Source organism: Rhineura floridana, chromosome 1 (genome assembly GCF_030035675.1).
Source record: "Rhineura floridana isolate rRhiFlo1 chromosome 1, rRhiFlo1.hap2, whole genome shotgun sequence".
In the NCBI taxonomy this organism is placed as follows: domain Eukaryota; kingdom Metazoa; phylum Chordata; class Lepidosauria; order Squamata; family Rhineuridae; genus Rhineura; species Rhineura floridana.
The window spans coordinates 27,113,137-27,130,772 of NC_084480.1; the positions used below are offsets into that span (position 1 = coordinate 27,113,137).

The following is a 17,636-nucleotide window of genomic DNA, read 5'->3' on the forward strand; positions in this document are numbered from 1 at the left end:
CATAGGGTTGCCATAAGTCGGGATCGACTTGAATGCAGTCTATTTCCAGGCCATAGCTGGAACTGGAATTGGAATTTTATTGTAGCTGCCCTGAGTGCCCTATTGTAGGGTAGAAGGGTGGGATAGAAATATTTTTAATTAATTAATTAATTAATTAATTAAGCCCTAAACCTGTTCAAAATTAAGTTACGTTTTCATTTTTTCTTACGTGGTTAGTGAAATGGGTTGTTTGATACATGTACACTCCTAAAATATAATATCTGCCTTATACCCATTTAACCATCATGTCTGCACCCAAGAATCCTGTAGTCTGGTGGATTGCTGAGAATTCTTCATTAACATTCCTTAATCCTCACTCGCCAAACTGCAGTTTGTAGGAATTATTATAAAAAAGCCATCTGCCCTACCAAAGTCAATGAGATCATGTGTTTCCTAAAAAAGTTCTGCAAGGACAGATACCCCCCCAGCAAATTGCAGCTTTACTTAGTTTCAAGACAGTGATGATGGAAGCTGCACTTGTTGACTCTTCACCAATGATGCAGTTGACTTGTTACCCAGCAGGTGGCAATGCTTAAGCAGCTCCAATGATAGTATAATGGAGGCCAAAGTGCACATACTGATAAACATGGGATGCTGCCTTATATCAGATCAGATCATTAGTCTATCTAGCTCAGTTTTGTTTGCTCTGACTGGTAGAGGCTCTTTCCACTACCTGCTACTTGTGCATTTATTTGGGGGTGTCACCAATTGCACTTGGGACCTTCTGTAATGGGGTATAGCTTGGCCTTTCCCCTGATAAAAATTCCTGCATTTTTAAAGATTCCCCCACCCTTTCTATTGTATTGCCTTAATCTGCTTGGATTAAGATGCCAGACATCCTTACCAACACACCATTAGGAAGAAGTCCTCCATTTCCAAGTGATGTGTTTAGGATCCAAAAACAAGAAAGGGACATCTTTTAACCCATTACATGCGAAATCCTGTTGAAATCAGTGAATCTACTTGGGAGTAAATGACCTGGAGAATCACTTCACGGTGCATGCCTAACATCACTTTTTTGCATTTCACATTATTTAATCTGGAATAACAACCGATCCCTTGATCTTTATACTCACAATCACCACCGTGGATTAAACTATAATGAAAAAACGGCAAGGGCATGCATTTTAGGAGTGCTGGTGAATCAGAGGAAGGTACATATAGCCATTCTAAGTATAAATGTCTTAGGATAAGCCCATACGTTTAATTGACTGCATCTGAACCCTAAAACAGGGCAGGCCCAAAACATTTCATTACTGCAGGTGAAGGACAAGATGGTGCTCCCCATTCCATGGACAGAAGCTGATTGGACTGGCACTTGCATTTTACTTCAGTGCTGGTGATGGGGCAGTGTCCTCCACTGCACTTGAGAGTAGGAGGCTAGCTTAAGAGAGTGAAGGGCAGGGCATGTGGCACAATGTCAGTTGCTGGAAGTCATAAGTGGGGAAAGTGCTATTTCGTTCAGGTCCTGCTTGTAGGCTTTCCATAGGCATCTGGTTGGCCACTATGAGAACAGGATGCTGGACTAGATGGGCCACTGGCCTGATCCTTATGGTCTTATGTTCCTACACATGACTCTGTCCAATAGCAACTGGTTGCTGCCCCTAAGTGTCTGCAGCCTGAAGTAGAGGCCTCATCCTGCCTAATAAGAGGGCTGCTCTGCCCTAAAATAATTTTGTGGAAACAAACCTTTAGGACAAGAGCCTATAACAGTTTAAATCAAAGTACTTGTATTTAACTGGTTCGTGCAAAAAAGTAGCAGAAAACTCAGTGATGAGCTAGTCTACTTCTTTGCATTGTTCAGGATTGTGTAGCCTGATATGTCATTAGAATGCTACACCATAAAACTCACCAATAAGCTAGTTTAGTTCTTTGCATTGTTCAGGATTTCTCAGCCTGAAATGTCAACAGAATGCAATGCCATAACTTTCCTGGGCAACTGGTCCCATTATTCAATAGTTTGCATAGTTAGGATACCCAGTCCAATCCTCCCATGAAGCCCACTGATGAAATGTTGACATGGCTAGCATTTGACCAATGCTCTCTGGCACAGTCTCGCAGAGGAGACCTTCCTAGGAAAGTGTGTCCTCTGCCATTTTCCCTGGTATCCTCCCCCCTACTATTTTTATTTGGAAAGCAAATTATTTAGTTGGTTCCCTAAATTGTTTCAAAAAAAGGAACAAAGAGTCATCTGAAAATAAACATATGTCAGAGGACAAGGCTGTCAGTAGATATTGGATGGAAGAGTCCGTTGGTCAAGGAATGAAGAACTTCTAAGAGAAGTTCTTCTAAGAGAAGTTCAAATGCCACTTCTTGGCACATTACATTTTTAAGACGTTTGGTTTGAAACATGATGTGTTCAAGAAATGTACTGTGTACCTTGAGTGTGAGCATAGGCTCACATATGCAACATTTCCTCAGTGCATGACATGTGAACTGCTCTTCAGTTCCCCACAATTTCATTGTAAGCAACCACAGAGGCAGCAGCAACCATTTGCCAAAGCAGGAGTTCCCAAATGGTGGTCCACCAGCTTCATTCAAGTGGTCCACAGTGTGTCTGTGGCTTCATGGTTGGTGATGGGAGACAGCACATCCATCGCATTAACTGTTCATAATGGCAGGGCTAGCAAAAGAACATTAGAAAAGCCTGCTGTATCAGGCCAATGGCCCACCTAGTCCAGCATCATGTTCTCACAGTGGCCAACCAGTTGCCCATGGGTAACCTGCAAGCAGGATCTGAGTACAAAGAACATTCCTTAATAATGCTGTAACTTGTATTTCTATGCCGAAGATTGGGTGTGGACTTGACCTCCTGAATTGGAGTAAAGTTTCAACAATGCTTGATGAAGTATTTGAGGATACAGATGTTAGCATTACAGTTTATACCCTTTAATTTATTATCCTTTTGTATTCTGTGTTTGTAACTGATTTGTGAAAAGATGATAATGTGATTTTGTTCTATTTCCCTTTCTCTTTCAGACATTTCTCACCATTACTAATATCCAATCATAGACTGTTTTGTAGAAATTTATAGTTAAAGCTTTTAATTTTTAATCTCTAATTTTTAGGATTTTAATTATGTCTATATGGAATGTACTTGTGTTTGGTTGTAAGTCGCCCAGAGTGGCAGATTAACCTCTGCCAGATGGGCGTCTAACAAATCTCATAAATAAATAAATAAATAAAAATAAAAACATTCTCCCCTCCTGCTGTTTCCAGCCATTGTTAGCCTTTTCCTCCATGAATTTGTCTAATTCTCTTTTAAATCCATCCAAGTTGCTTATTTATTATTATTTATTTATTAAATTTATATCCCACCTTTCCTCCCAGTAGGAGCCTAGGGCGGCAACCAAAAGCACTAAAACACTTTAAACCATCATAAAAAAGACTTTAAAATATATTAAAACAAAAACATCATTAAAAACATTGAAACAAAACATATTTAAAACCATTTTTTAAAAAAAGGTTAAAAAACATCTTAAAAAGCGATTCCAACACAGACTGGGATAAGGTCACCATTTAAAAGGCTTGTTGAAAGAGGAAGGTCTTCAGTAAGCACTGAAAAGATAACAGAGATGGCGCCTGTCTAATATTTAAGGAGAAGGAATTCCAAAGGGTAGGTGCCATCACAGCCTCTTGTGGGAGTGAATTCCATAGTTTGAGTGAAGAAGTACTTTCTTTTGTCTGTCCTGAATCTTCCAATGTTCAGCTTCATTAAATATTCACAAGTTCTAGTACTGAGAGGGAGAAAAGTTTTTCTCTGTCCACTTTCTCTATGCCATGCATGATTTTATGCGCTTCTAGTATGTCACCTCTTCCTCATCTTTCTCTAAACTAAAAAGCCCCAAATGCTGCAACCTTTCCTCATAGGGGTTGGGGAGTCGCTCCATCACCTTGATCATTTTGGTTGCCCTTTTCTGAACCTTTTCCAGCTCTACAATATCCTTTTTGAGGTGAGGCAACCAGAACTGTGCACACTATTCCAAATATGGCTGCAGCATAGATGTATATAATGGCATCATGATATTGGCAGTTTTATTTTCAATACCTTTCCTAATGATCCCTACCATGGATTTGCTTTTTTCACAGCTGCCGCACACTGGGTTGACATCTTCATCAAACTATCAACTACCACCCCAAGATCTCATTCCTGGTCAGCCACCGCCAGTTCAGATCCCATGAGCGTATATGTGAAATTAAGATTTTTTTTGCCCCAACTTTACACTTGTTTACACTGAATTGCATTTGCTCATGCTGGGTAACTCAATAACTCTCAGAACAGGCCTTGTAACCTTGTAACCCACCAAACCAAATGCAGCTGTCTCCTGTAGCTACAACGTGCTTGATAACTCCCCTGTTTGTCCAGCCTCAGACAGGCAGCACAGTCAAGAGATTTATGGAGTCCCTGGTGGGCCACCATACATGAACTGTCTGTGTTCTCCTTGGATGGGTCACAAATTGTTTTAGCATTTCGGTTAGTACTTTAAGCGAAGTTCCAATTATGAACCTGTTGCTAGAGGGCAGTGCAAACAGCTTGCTTCTGTTACAGCATCCGGCCCCTTCCCTTTCTTCCTTATTTTCACAGGGATGTCCCTGCCCCTCCCCTAATACCACTTTGAGAAGCCAGGCTGCCTCATCACCATGGATACCACCTTTTAATAAAAAAAAATCCTACCCAAATTATTACAAGGCTGTTTTGCACATGCAAATATTTCAACATGGGTGTGTGTGCGGGAGGGGAGAGATGCTCTCGGCCACTTCTGAACTCAAATGACAAGCAGGTCATAAATTAATAAATAAAACCCATGCAATCATCTCACAGAAACCCATTTTTATAAATGGCTCTTCTTTCCAGCCAACATATCGGTCAGGCCAATGCTGCTGTCTTATGCATTTTCCAGACAGGTAGCCGTGTGAGTCTGATGCAGGAAAAAGGAGTCTAGAAAGTCTTGTGTGGCACCTTAGAGATGAATTTCATGTATAAACATAAGTTTCTGTCGTCCATCAGGTGCATCTGGTGAAGTGGAGGCAAGTCCACGAAAGCTTATGCCATATTAAAATATATTCAGTCTCTAAGATGCCAGCAGACCTTGTTTTTGGTTTGTTTGTATTCTCGTAGGTCCCAGGCTATGGTCTGAAGGCACATGAGGCCAGCACCCTGCTCAAGCTAAGCAGGGTCAGGTCTGGTCAGTGCCTGGATGGGAGACCACCTGGGAACTATATGCAAGCTGCCGTGGGTTTTCTAACATGAAAATAAAGGCAGGGTATAAATGTAATAAATAAATGAAAAATGCAAACCGACTGCCTTCAAGTCGATCCGACTTATGGTGACTCTATGAATAGGGGTTTCATGGTAAGTGGTTTACCATTGCCTTCCTCTGAGGCTGAGAGGCAGTGACTGGCCCAAGGTCACCCAGTGAGCTTCATGGCTGTGTGGGCATTCGAACCCTGGTCTCCCAGGACCTAGTCCAACACTCTAACCCCTACACCACACTGGCTCTCAATAAATAAATAATAATATTAGGCTTGTATTTAACAGGGAGTCACCGCTGTTGAATTCAGAGAAACTTACTTCCGAGTAAACATGCGTGCGAGCTTTAGGTCTCTCCCCACCCCACCAAGCCTGAAACCGAAATGGAACCCCCCACCTGTCACTGGCTCTCCCCTAGACCATCCCTGGCTGAAATCAGTGCGAAGTCCCTGAAGCCGATGGGGCCCAGTTGCCTGCTGGTTCAAATTGGACTTTCCCTACCCGCCAGCCGTATCGTGGTTATTCCCGGGCCTCGGCAAGATCCTCGCCAAACTGCTTCGGAGATGCATGAACTCCTCTCCGGATTGATCCATCTAATAAACCACTTTTTATTCTGAAAGAGAATCCTGCCCCTTCTTATAGCCGCCACCCATTCCGCGCAAGATCAGCTGCGCAGGGTCACACCTCCCCGAAATGCTTGTCGCGTCTGTGTCGGTCGCGAAGGTTCCTGCTACCACCTACGAAACCCAGGGAAGTGTTTAGGGAAGCAAGGGGCTCGTCCATTGCAATCGTCAATTGCAGCCGAAGTCCCCTTTCCCTTCGGATTTTGACGCTCACAGGGCCGGTCCACATTTTCACGCAACAAACTTTGCATGTGGCTCCTCCGGGGACATGTGAGCGGGACCCTGTATTGATGTAACGCGGCAGTGGGTGTGTTCCCCATAATTATTTGGAGAAGAGAGTGATCGAAGCCAGCGCGACCGAAAAGGGCTTGTTCCGACACGTCTCTAGGCGGAATATTTGGCCCTTGCTCAGCAGGGCTGGCGTTGCCGTCCCAGTCCGAGTATAGAAGGGCAAGGAAGCTCTGGGTCTCCGGAGAACAGAAGGGAGGGAAAGAAGTTTGGTTCTTGATTCGCAGTCCACGCGGTTAAGTCACGCCTTGGGAAAACCCGTCAAACTGACTTTTCTAAGCGCTCTCGTTTCCTTTCTCTGTATCGGCGGAGGCCGCTAGTTTAAGGGGAAAGGCAGTCCACGGCGAGACTGCGGCTCTGACATCTAAGGGAAAGTTTAGGCGCCCTTCCACGGACCTTATAAGCTTCTAGCCCTCTTGACCGGCCAGACTAAACTGGTCTGCGGTTTAAGGGCTTTGCGGATCGCACGGTTTTTCCACTCGCCTTTCCGCAACCCTTCACTTTAAAAGTCTCGTTTAATCACCTTAGTTACTTTAAAAGTCCCGTTTTACGGGTCTCCAGGACCCATGCCCTTAAGCGGGTCACTTTACACCCCTTACATAGGAGCAAAACCCTAGAAAATCTCCAGAGAGCAAGGATGGAAGAACCTGGCGCATGAACAGCTTAGGCTGCAGTCTTAGGCAGATTTACCTGGGAGTAACTCCCATTGAATTCAGCGGGTCTTACTTCTGAGTAAAAATGCACAGGCTTGCGCTATTAATCCGGGATGCGAGGACAGAGGTCGATGGGAGAATCGCTTTCCACTCTTGAACCTGAATCAAACCTTGGGCCTAACGGAGAGGGTATCCGACTAGGTCTAGGACGTGGGAGACCAGAGGTCAAATCCCCACTCAGCCATGAAGCTCTCCCTGGGCCAGTCACCATCTCTCAGCCTATCCTTCCCCACAGGAGGCTGTTGTGAGGATGAAATGGGAGGGGGGAAACCGTGCATGTCGCCTGGGCTCACCGGAGGATAACGCCACAAACCAATAATTCTCCCATTTGACGCTTTCCAGAAGAACCCTCTTGGCAGGTGGACAGGCTGTGGGCACAATGTTCAGAGGAGGGGTCAAGTTGCAGTCCTGTATACACTGACCTGGGGAAGTAAGCCCCACTGAACATACTGGGGCTTCCTTTGGGGTCAACACGCATAGGATCGGGGTTCAGATGAATCCAGCCACAGCAATTTCGATCTGGGACGGGGTTGCGGCTCATAGCAAAGACTGCGAGCCGGAGGAGCGCCTTTGGAGAGATAGGGAGTCACGGAGTGCAGGGGGTGTGCGTGTTCGTTCCCGTTTAGGACACGCAAGCCTTTTATCTCAAGACTGCTCGATCCGAAGTACCTGCCTCCCTCGGCCTCCCGGGCGGTTAGTCGCTCATCACCTTGAACTCCCCTCCCCCCTCCGAGAAGCCCTTTTCAAAGATCGGAGACTCGCGGTGATGATTCTGTACTTCCAAAACTAGCTCATTCCATAAACCTCCCTGGGGATTCCCCCTTCACCCCCAACAAAGTATCCCGCTTAATTAACGCGCGACTACTGGAGAGAAAGAAGCCCCCTCGCCTTTTGCAACACCCAGCCCGATTCGCTGGCGGTACGCCTGAAGTTTTACCCCCCAACTCCGCTGGCTTTCCACGACTACAAGCTGCGGATCCAGAACAGCAAGGGCAGAGTTTTCACCACCGGTGGTGGTGGTGGTGGGGAAGGCGGCGGCATTTATCGCCCACCCCAAAACTCCTGTCCTGTAGGCAGATTAGCCTAGCCCCCCCCCCATTGACACTGAACCACCCAGATGCCCAGTCCACCTCTCCGCGTCTCCCGCCGCCTGCGCGAGCCCAGAGGGGCGGTTTCTTCGTCGAGACCTCCTCCTCCTCCTCTCCTCCTTACCTTTGATTTGGTCTCTTCAGACCCAAGGGGGACATGAACGCCAACCCCAACCCCCCACTTCTCCGGCTCAAAGATGCATACTGAGCCCGGGGCGCAGAGATCCTCGAAGTGGGTGGGCGATTGCGGCTGAAGGCGCGCGGGACCGGGTGGCTGGGGAGCGGGTGCAAGAGAGAGAGAGCTTTGGCAGAGTTTGGAGTTCACAATCCAGGCGGGGGAGGGAGCTGCCGCAGCCGCCGCCGCTGCTCCGCGCCCTCCCCCAGCAGCGGCCCCGCAGGTGCAGCCGGGGGGGGGGCTCTGTGCCGTCCCTGGGCGCCCCAGCGGCCGATCCACACTCCCGAGCTTCAAGGGAGAGGGCGGGAGAAGCTCGCCTGGTCGCAGAGTGCGCCGCCCGTCAGTAGGCACTGACCCTGGATCCTACCGTTCTGAAGTCCCTGGCTGGACGCCGGAGAGAGACACCCAATCAACGGCAGCGGGGAGTCCAGCGAAGACATCGGGGGTCTCCTGCGACGCCAGCTGGCCAAGGAAGAAGGGGGCGGGGCGCGGGACGCACCCCCCCAAGGGATGAAAGGGGGAGGGAGGCTGCTGGGACCTTGGAAGCCGGCGCAGCGCCGCTCGCTCCAGCAGAGGGGAGCCCCGAGGGCAAGTCAGAGGGGAGAGATAGATCCAGGTGGAATGATGCGACGCGCCACAAGAGGCGATCGGCGGCTCCAGCAAAATCCCAAAGGCCGCTAGGAGGGCGATCGAGTCTTTCCCGCCCTACCCGCTCTGCCGCCGCCTCCTCCTCCTCCCCCACCAGGTAACTGTAAAATCCTCAGGAGTCGACGTGGGGAGGGCAAAGGGAGAACACGACGAAAGACTCCTGCCGCAGGAGGTATAGCTAAGCTATCACACCAGGGGGCAGAGTTGGGCGCACTCAAGCTGTCCAAACCACACGCCCGGCGGTTTCTTTGCCAGGGGGAAAGGGCGCTGGAGATGCCTTTATAGGGTGGGCGCTCGGTGACGCGCCCTCGGTCGCTGCCGCTGATTCGCTTGCAGACCTAAATACACGCGCGCACAGGCACACACACACACACACACACACACGAGCGCTTCTCCTTTCTTTCGCTCGCTCTCTCCTCCTCCTTCACCATCAAACAACACTATAAGATCCAGCAAATATCTCTTGGCTGAAGTCAGCGGCTCGACATATCGTGCGTATTACATGGCAAGCAACGAAGAAGGCTTCTGAAGTTGGCCCGGCGTCTTCGGCTCAGATTTTCTTGCTGATGTAACCTAATACCACACTTTGGTGGAAGCCGCCCGCAGGGCATGTTGAAACGCTCCCCTCCCTCCCTGCCCAGCGCGGCTCTGTCCCCAATTCCAAAGCGCTCGCATCATTTCTAAAGGGACAGGTCACAGGAGGCTGTGGCCCAGCTGCGATCACTTTCAGCAGCCGTTCCACCCGGAGCGGTGCCCCTTCCTTTCCAAAATTGCGGCTCCTCGCCCACTTGAAAATGTTATTGTTCGTTGCATGAGTTAACACAGAGATAAACAGAGAGAACAGGCGAGACAGGTGAAGTTGTAAAACGAGAAAGTGTCCAGGCTTAAATTTCTCTGCAAAGCCCCGCCCAAGGGCAGGAAGTCCCGCCCCCAACCGCAGATGGTAAACCTCTGGGCGAGTTGCTGTCTGCACGTGCTCAGAGGCATTACAGCTAGCCTGTGGGCTAAGGAAAAAGAAAAGTCCATTTAGCCCCATCCCGTGGGAGATTTTGAGCGCTTCTACCCAGGATGTTTGAAAGCACCTTTGGATTTGCACACTGTTTTGTGTGCACAGCTAAGCATAGATTGAGATAATCTGAAACTAAATGAAGAGGCTAACCCATTCATGTTTACATTGGGGAGATGACTGGGAAGGAAGGACAAGTCTCGCTCAATCAGATCAAACACCTGGCTATTACTTGCAAAGTTACCTGGCATCTGTCCTATAAACTGCTATTGCCCTGGTGCAGTGGCAGCTAGTGGCTCCATGTCAGTGGAGCAATGGATTCTGCTCCAGGTTTTAGTCTGAGCTTTCAAGTAGCTTCAGCACCTTGGGCAGCTCCTTGAAAGTTCAGACTAAAACTCAGAGCAGATTCCACTGCCCCACTGACATGGAGCCACCAGCCACCACTGCTCTGACAGCCTATGGTGAAACAATAGGGCTGCATCCCTTGATCATGAAGCACAAAAAACAGTGTATAAGCAGACAAAGGAGTCTGATGTTCATTGTTGTTGTAGCTCTTGGTCCCAACAACCCACTTTGTACTTCCTCATCATGTGACACATTTCCACCCCAGCGCCACCATGCTGGCAAGAGGAGTCGAGGGAAAGGGCTATAGCATGGTGGCAGAGCACATGCTTTGCATACTGAAGGGCCTTGCTCCAATTTCTCCAGGTAGGGATGAGAAAAAACTTCTGCCTGACATCTTGGGGAGCTGCTCTCTGTCAGTGCCAAGAATAATAGATGGACCAATGGTTCAATTCTATCTGCAACATACATTTCATAGAATCATAGAACAGTAGAGTTGGAAGGGGCCTATAAGGCCATCGAATCCAACCCCCTGCTCAATGCAGGAATCCAAATCAAAGCATTCCCAACAGATGGCTGGCCAGCTGCCTCTTGAATGCCTCCAGTGTCAGAGAGCCCACCACCTCCCAATGGTAATTGGTTCCATTGTCGTATGGCTCTAACAGTTAGGAAGTTTTTCCTGATTTAAAGCAGCATCCTACCCCTTTATACAGGCATGGATTCCCCGAAAGAATCCTAGGAACTGAGGTTTGTTAAGGGTGCTAAGAGCTGTTAGGAGACTCCTCATCTCCTCACAGAGCAACAATTTTCAGCGTTCCTGCAAGAGGGATTTATTGTTAAACCACTCGGGAAATTGTATCTCTGTGAGGGAAATAGGAGTCTCCTAACAATTTCATGGCCTGTTGCCTCCACTGTTTGTTCCCCACCCACCCCCACTTACCTGAGAGCACATGCCTGTTTTGCATATATTTGCCCATATACAGTCTACCGAATGAAGGCATGCATCATACATCCAAAGAAACAGGCTCTAGCCCACAAACGGCTAATAAGTCTGCCAATCACAATAAATAAATCACAATAAATCTGCCAGTCTTTAGGGAGCCACAAGACTCTTCATCATCATTTAAAAACTTGGATCACTTCTGAAATAACCTTCAGCCCACTGAGGACATTGCATGTTCTGAGGAACAGAAGAAGCCGCTTTATACTGAGTCAGACCATTAGTCTACCTAGTTCAGTATTGTCTCTGCTGACTGGCAGCAGTTCACAAAAGTTCCAGACAGGGGGCATTTGTAACCCTACCTGGAAATGCCAGGAATTGAACCCTGGAACCTTCTGCATGATGCTCTACCACTGAGCATCTGCACAGTTTTGTCTTTTTAAACTACCTAAAGCTTAATCCTATAGCACTTACCTGGGAGTAAGCCTTGTTGACATGCTTAGGATTGCACCGTAAATCATTATGCCATGCTGTGAATAAAACGTTTGGAGAAGCAGGCTGCTTATTCCAGTCACACACTTCAAAGTGCTTCTTACTCAAAGGATGTTTAAAAGCGGCTAATTGAATGTAATTGTGAACAGCTGCCACATGTTGCTACTGTTGTGATTGACATTTGCCTCTGCCACATCCTTGCCTTTTTGATGCTGCCTCGAACTTCATGGGGATTTTGGCACATTTGCTGTAAACTCAGAATTCATCACAACCCCTCCCACAGGGTAGCTGTAATGATCCCATCGCACAGAAGCTTGGGGGATATTTGTTACTACACACAGTTCACAAAGGGCCCATCCATACCTCCTTTTCATCTGCGATCTAACCCCCTTGTGTGTCCATTAATTCGCTGGCATCCATATGACATTCCCCACCATTTTGGACTTTCTCCTAGTTAAATCTGTACTTCTCCTACCCTGCTATAAACTGATTATTTTTTCTGTCCCAGTTATTGACAGCTCTAACCTTTGTAGTGAGGACGACTTTCCCCGCTTTTTTGTATTATGGGTGGATGATGTTAGATCCCACCCTCTGTCCATGCCTCATCCTTCTTTCTTACAGTTCATTCATTCAACAGAGATGGTGCTTGTCTAATATTTAAGGGGAGGGAATTCCAAAGGGCAGGTGCCACTACACTAAAGGTCCACTTCCTATGTTGTGTGGAATGGACCTCCTGATAAGATGACGCCTGCAGGAGGCCCTCGCCTGCAGAGTGTAGTGAGTATATATAAGGGGTAAGATGATCTTTTAGGTATCCTAATTCAGATATTAAGCAAACAAAGGCCAATAGACTTCATTGAAAGGATAGCAAACCTGCACATGGGTGTTAATTCAAAAAGTCAGATATACGTTTTTGCACCAGATATACGTTTTTGCGCTCTTCCAGAAAAGCACAGGAAAAACAAAGTACAGTTCTAGATGAATCACCATAAAGGGGTGGACTTAGGGGTGTGACTAATGCAGGAGCAAATTAGACAAAAAAAATTAACACCCACTGACATAGATGTGAAAATTCAGATTTTAAAAAATAAATCCAAGCACAAACAGAATATGCAAGGATCTCGAGGCCACTAACCAAATATGGAAAATGTGGGTTTTGAGGTTAGGTTTGGATGGGCCCAAAGAGAGTAGGAAGTATACAAAGGGACAATGGAAATGCATGGAATCAGCTCATGTTTCACTAGAATCCATGATTTGGGTGATTATTATATCGTAATATCACTTAAAGGATGCTGCTCAGAAGTTGATTACAAAGACTTAAGCTTTGTCAGGCAGAGTCACTCTGCTGCAGCCTTCCCCAGCCTGGAGCCCTCCAGATGCTTTGGGCAGCAACTCCTATAATCCTTAACCATTGGCCATGCTGGGAGTTGTAGTCCAACAACAGCTGGAGGGCACCAAGTGGGAAGATTGTTCTATTGAGTATGAGCTATTTCACACATTACAGGAATCTAACCCTGGTCAGCTACTGCTTGGTTAGTGTACTTGTTTGTTTGACAGAGGCCACATACACACCATACATTTATTCCACTATTCTTCCACTTTATTATTCCCCCAAAGAATCCCGGGAAGGGTAGTTTGTGAAGAGTGGTGAGACTTGTTAGGAGATCCCCTACAATTGTCAGAGTTCTCTGGGAAGAGAGATTAACTGTTAAACCACACTGAGAATTGCAGCTCTGTGAGGGGAATAGGAGTCTTCTAAAAACTCTCACCACCCTTCACAAACTACCCTTCCCGGGATTCTTTGAGGGAATAATAAAGTGGAAGAATAGTGGAATAAATGTATGGTGTGTACGTGGCCAGAATTCATTCTTGACACTTTTAGGTCTATCCATGTCTACTCCTAAAAATTGTACTGTCCCAAATGGCACCAGAGGAAAAAGCATCAGGGAATGTAGATCTTAAACTAGGGCACTTGATGTGACTAGAGACAAACAAGAGTGAGACAAAATATATGACTGTACACACTTATGAGCAATGATGCCTCTACCATACCACTTTCAATTCTCTGGAAAAAAAACCTATTATCCAGACAGACCCTGAATGGAGTGAAGTTTTGAGGGACATGGAGTGTGAATGAACAGAACCTTCTCCAGGTCATTACTAAGGTTGGATTGGAAGGTTTAATGCCTGGTAAGTGCCTGGTGATGTTAAGTCATAGTATCACAGAATAGCAGAGTTAGAAAGGGCCTATAAGGCTATTGAGTCTAACCCCCTGCTCAATGCAAGAATCCAGCTTAAAGCATACCTGACAGGTGGCTGTCCAGCTGCCTCTTGAATGCCTCCAGTGTTGGAGAGCCCAATACCTCCCTAGGTAATTGGTTCCATTGTTGTACTAACAGTTAGGAAGTTTTTCCTGATGTTCAGTCAAAATCTAGCTTCCTAGAAATTGAGCCCATTATTCCGTGTCCTGCACTCTGGGATGATCAAGAAGAGATCCTGTTCCTCCTCTGTGTGACAACCTTTCAAATACTCGAAGAGTGCTATCATATCTCCCCTCAGTCTTCTCCAGGCTAAATATGCCTTGTTCTGTCAGTCTCTCCTCATAAGGCTTTGTTTCCAGTCCCCTGATCATCCTCTTTGCCCAACTCTGAAACTGTTTCAGTTTGTCTGCAGCCTTCTTAAAGTGTGGTGTCCAGAACTGGACACATTACTCAAGATGAGGCCTAACTAGTGGCGAATAGAGGGGAACTAGTATTTTACCCAGTTTGGAAACCATACTTCTGTTAATGCAGCCTAAAATAGCATTTACCTTTTTTTGCAGCCGCATCGCACTGTTGGCTCATATTCAGCTTGTGATCAACAACAATTCCAAGATCCTTCTCACATGTAGTATTGCTGAGCCAAGTATCTCCCATCTTAAAACTGTGCATTTGGTTTCTTTTTCCAAGTTGTAGAACTTTGTATTTATCTCTGTTAAATTTCATTCTGTTGTTTTCAGTCCAACACTCCTGCGCAAGTCCTCTACAACCATTTGGAAATTTGGAAAAGCAGAGGTGGTAATGCTTAGTTTAGTCACATAGTCCAGAGGTGGGGAACCTGTAGCTTACCAGATGCTCCTGATCTCCAATTCCCATCATCATTCACAATTACCCATGTTGGCTGAGGTTTATGGTTCAACAGTAACATCTGGAGGGCCACTAGTTCCCCACCCTTGAAGTAGTCATCAGCTGTAGATTTCTTCTTTTTCATGTGCTTACAGGAGCCTTTTAAGGCTGCAGTCCTATGCACACTTACCTGGGAATAAACTCAGTTTAACTCAATAGGACTTTCTTCTGAGTAGACATACACAGGATTGTACTAAAAATCTATCCCTTGCTTCCAGCTATCCAAGCCTATCTTAAACAGGGCAGAATACCTAGTTCCTAATTCAAGGGTGGGAAAACTTGTGGCCCTCTAGATATTGCTGGACTACAACTCACATCATCCTTGATAATTGGCTATGCTGGCTGGAGCTGACAGAAGATGGAGTCCAGCAACAGGGCTGGCACCAGGCATGGCTGGGACCACAGCCTGCCCCAGGCCCACAGTGCCATAGCCCAACCCCTCCATACAAGCGGTGCAGGGCTAATAAACATGTCTGCACACCCCATCTACCTTTATCATCCCTGTAAATGACATGTGCACTGTGCGCGCATGCCTGCCATCAACCAAGATGGAAACAAAAGGAAGCAGCAAAGAAAGGAGTTCATACTCTTTCTAATACATGCTGTATTTTGTATGGAAAATGTAAGTCGGGGATGAGGAACCGGTGGACCTCCAGATGAAGCTGGATTACAATTCCCATCATCCCTGACCATGAGCCATGTTAGTTGGAGCTGATGGGAGTTGGAGGCAATGACATTTGGAGGTGTCAGAGGTTCCCAAGTCCTACTTCAGCTGAAAGATCCCCTGCTATTTTTAAAGAGGAAGACAGCAAACAATGCTGTCTGAATTGTGAAATAATCAGCAGTCTTGTTATGCAAGTGTCAACCACAGTCATGTAAAAAATGGCATTTGGTTTCTTTGAAAGACCTCTAGCACAAGCCCCCAGTATCCTCACAGACAATAAAGAAAAAGACATTTACTCTCATTCATGATCTTGTATAATTGTAGAGTCTTGTGCAGGCATAATTCTGATATGAATCATGGTGGCAAGTCTGGGAGTGGGCTAGGGGCTTCCGTCTCCACTCCATCCTCCTCTCCAAGCCCAGCGTGAATTCCTTCCTCATTTTCTTATCAGCCTGAAATGGCCCAAGGTTCCAAACTCACTTCAAACTCAGGTTAAAATGGGAGCACTGATTAGCACAGATGAACATGTAAAATTAAAGCCACTAAGGCAGGGATGGGGAACCAGATCAAACTGATCCTAAAATCAAGGTGTTCACATAGAAACTAAATAAATATGAGATAACTCCAGATGACCACATTGATTTGGCTAGTATAAAAGGAACAAGGTGAAATGAAATCTGTTCCTAGGTCATTTAGGGAGTTAATTTCATGAAGGATCTCCTTGCTCCTTTTATGCTAGCCAGATCAATGTGGTCATCTGGAGAAGTACTCCTGACTATCCCAGAGTTATCACATATTTGTTAAGCTTCCATGCGAATTAAAGCTTTTACCATAGTGGCACCAATACCATGGAACACTGTTCCTGAAATCAGAAAGCCACCAACATTGTTGTCATTTTGTCGCCTGCTGAAAACTTTTTTTTAGCCAAATGTTTTAGAGAATTAATTTGATTCAGTGTTGGTCCTTTGTTCTGTATTTTATGATTTCAGAGTTTTATGGTGTTTTGATTTTATTATACACCATCATGACATTTTTTAAAAAATGAGTTGGCAGTTCTTACTTGTCTGTAAATCACCCACAACTCAGGTCAACTTGGTTTCCTTCTCAATCTGCAGCCCAGAGGCTACTTCAGTGAGTGCAGCGCATTCCATTTCTTGCAGTGAAATTTACTTCCAGTTTAGTATGCTTAGGGTTACAACTGGAATTGAACTGAAACGTTCACACACCCACACATACTGTTTCACGGGGTGTCGGGAGGATGAGCTGGGCTCCTGGGGGGTTGTCAGAAGAGGATTCAAATGGCTGGCAGAGGGAGGAGGGAGGAACTTACCCTCTGTGGAGCGAAGCCGAAACAGAGGACATGCCAGAGATAGGGTCGCCTAGCAACGGGGAGCCTGAGAGCCTTGAAGTTTTAGAATCCCCCCCAGACATTCCCAGGCCCTCCCTTCTCCGCAGCTCAGAGCAAGAGGGAGGGCTGATCACAGCAGAAAGGCGGAGAGATGGTTTACCCTCAGCTCCTCCTTTATCACCCATAGGGGAATCGGACACTTCAGAAGAGGAGGAGGTGATGCCTCCCCCCTCACCACGCACACGCAGACGGTTGAAAAGACAGGAGAGAAGGGGGGGAAGGCGGGCAGTACCTGAGGGGGAGTTAAGGAGGAGCGAAAGGTTGCGCGCCCGTTTAGCCCCTTCTTAAAGAACAGGCGGGAAGCAGCCCCTTGCTCTGTCAACTTTCTCCCAATGTCGCAGGACCTGTATCCCTGTATTGCTTCATGAGAAAGCGCAGTCTTTGTTGGACATTACTCTAATAAAACACGAATTAACTACAACCTCTGGTCTGGTTCCTGAGTCGCATCCTGGGCCTGACAGCTTGACAGAGCCACCTAAATCACCCTCAACGCTCTCTTCACTTGACTGGGACAAGATGTCAAAGGGAGCAGCGGGGGGGACGAACCCCACTTCTGAGACGGAAGAAGTGAAACTCTTGAGGACTAAGGTAGCTGAATTGCAGACGGATGTCCAAGCCCTGCTAGCAGCAGTCAAGGCGCTGAAGACGGATAATCAAACCTTGAAGGCCACGATAGACCAGATGCAAACAGCCCCTCCAGCTGCCGCAGTAAAGGTTCCCATTGGATTGCCCCCAAAATACGCGGGACAAAGTGATCAGTTGGCAACTTTCGTGGCTCAATGTGAGTTATATCTG

General features: G+C 46.7%; 1 protein-coding gene across 2 annotated transcripts in view; it reads right to left on the bottom strand.

Annotated features, from left to right (window-relative positions):
• The window catches only part of GDNF (glial cell derived neurotrophic factor), a 57,556-nt gene extending 48,650 nt beyond the window's left edge, over positions 1-8,906 (bottom strand). Inside the window, exon 1 of one of the 2 annotated variants that reach the window (XM_061616627.1) lies at positions 8,127-8,906. The gene's annotated coding sequence lies outside the window, so the exon portion shown is untranslated. Of the gene's footprint in view, positions 1-5,791; positions 5,858-8,126 lie in introns of those variants that run through there. The other variant, XM_061616645.1, reaches the window with a different exon arrangement.
• Positions 8,907-17,636: the final 8,730 nt, after the last annotated feature.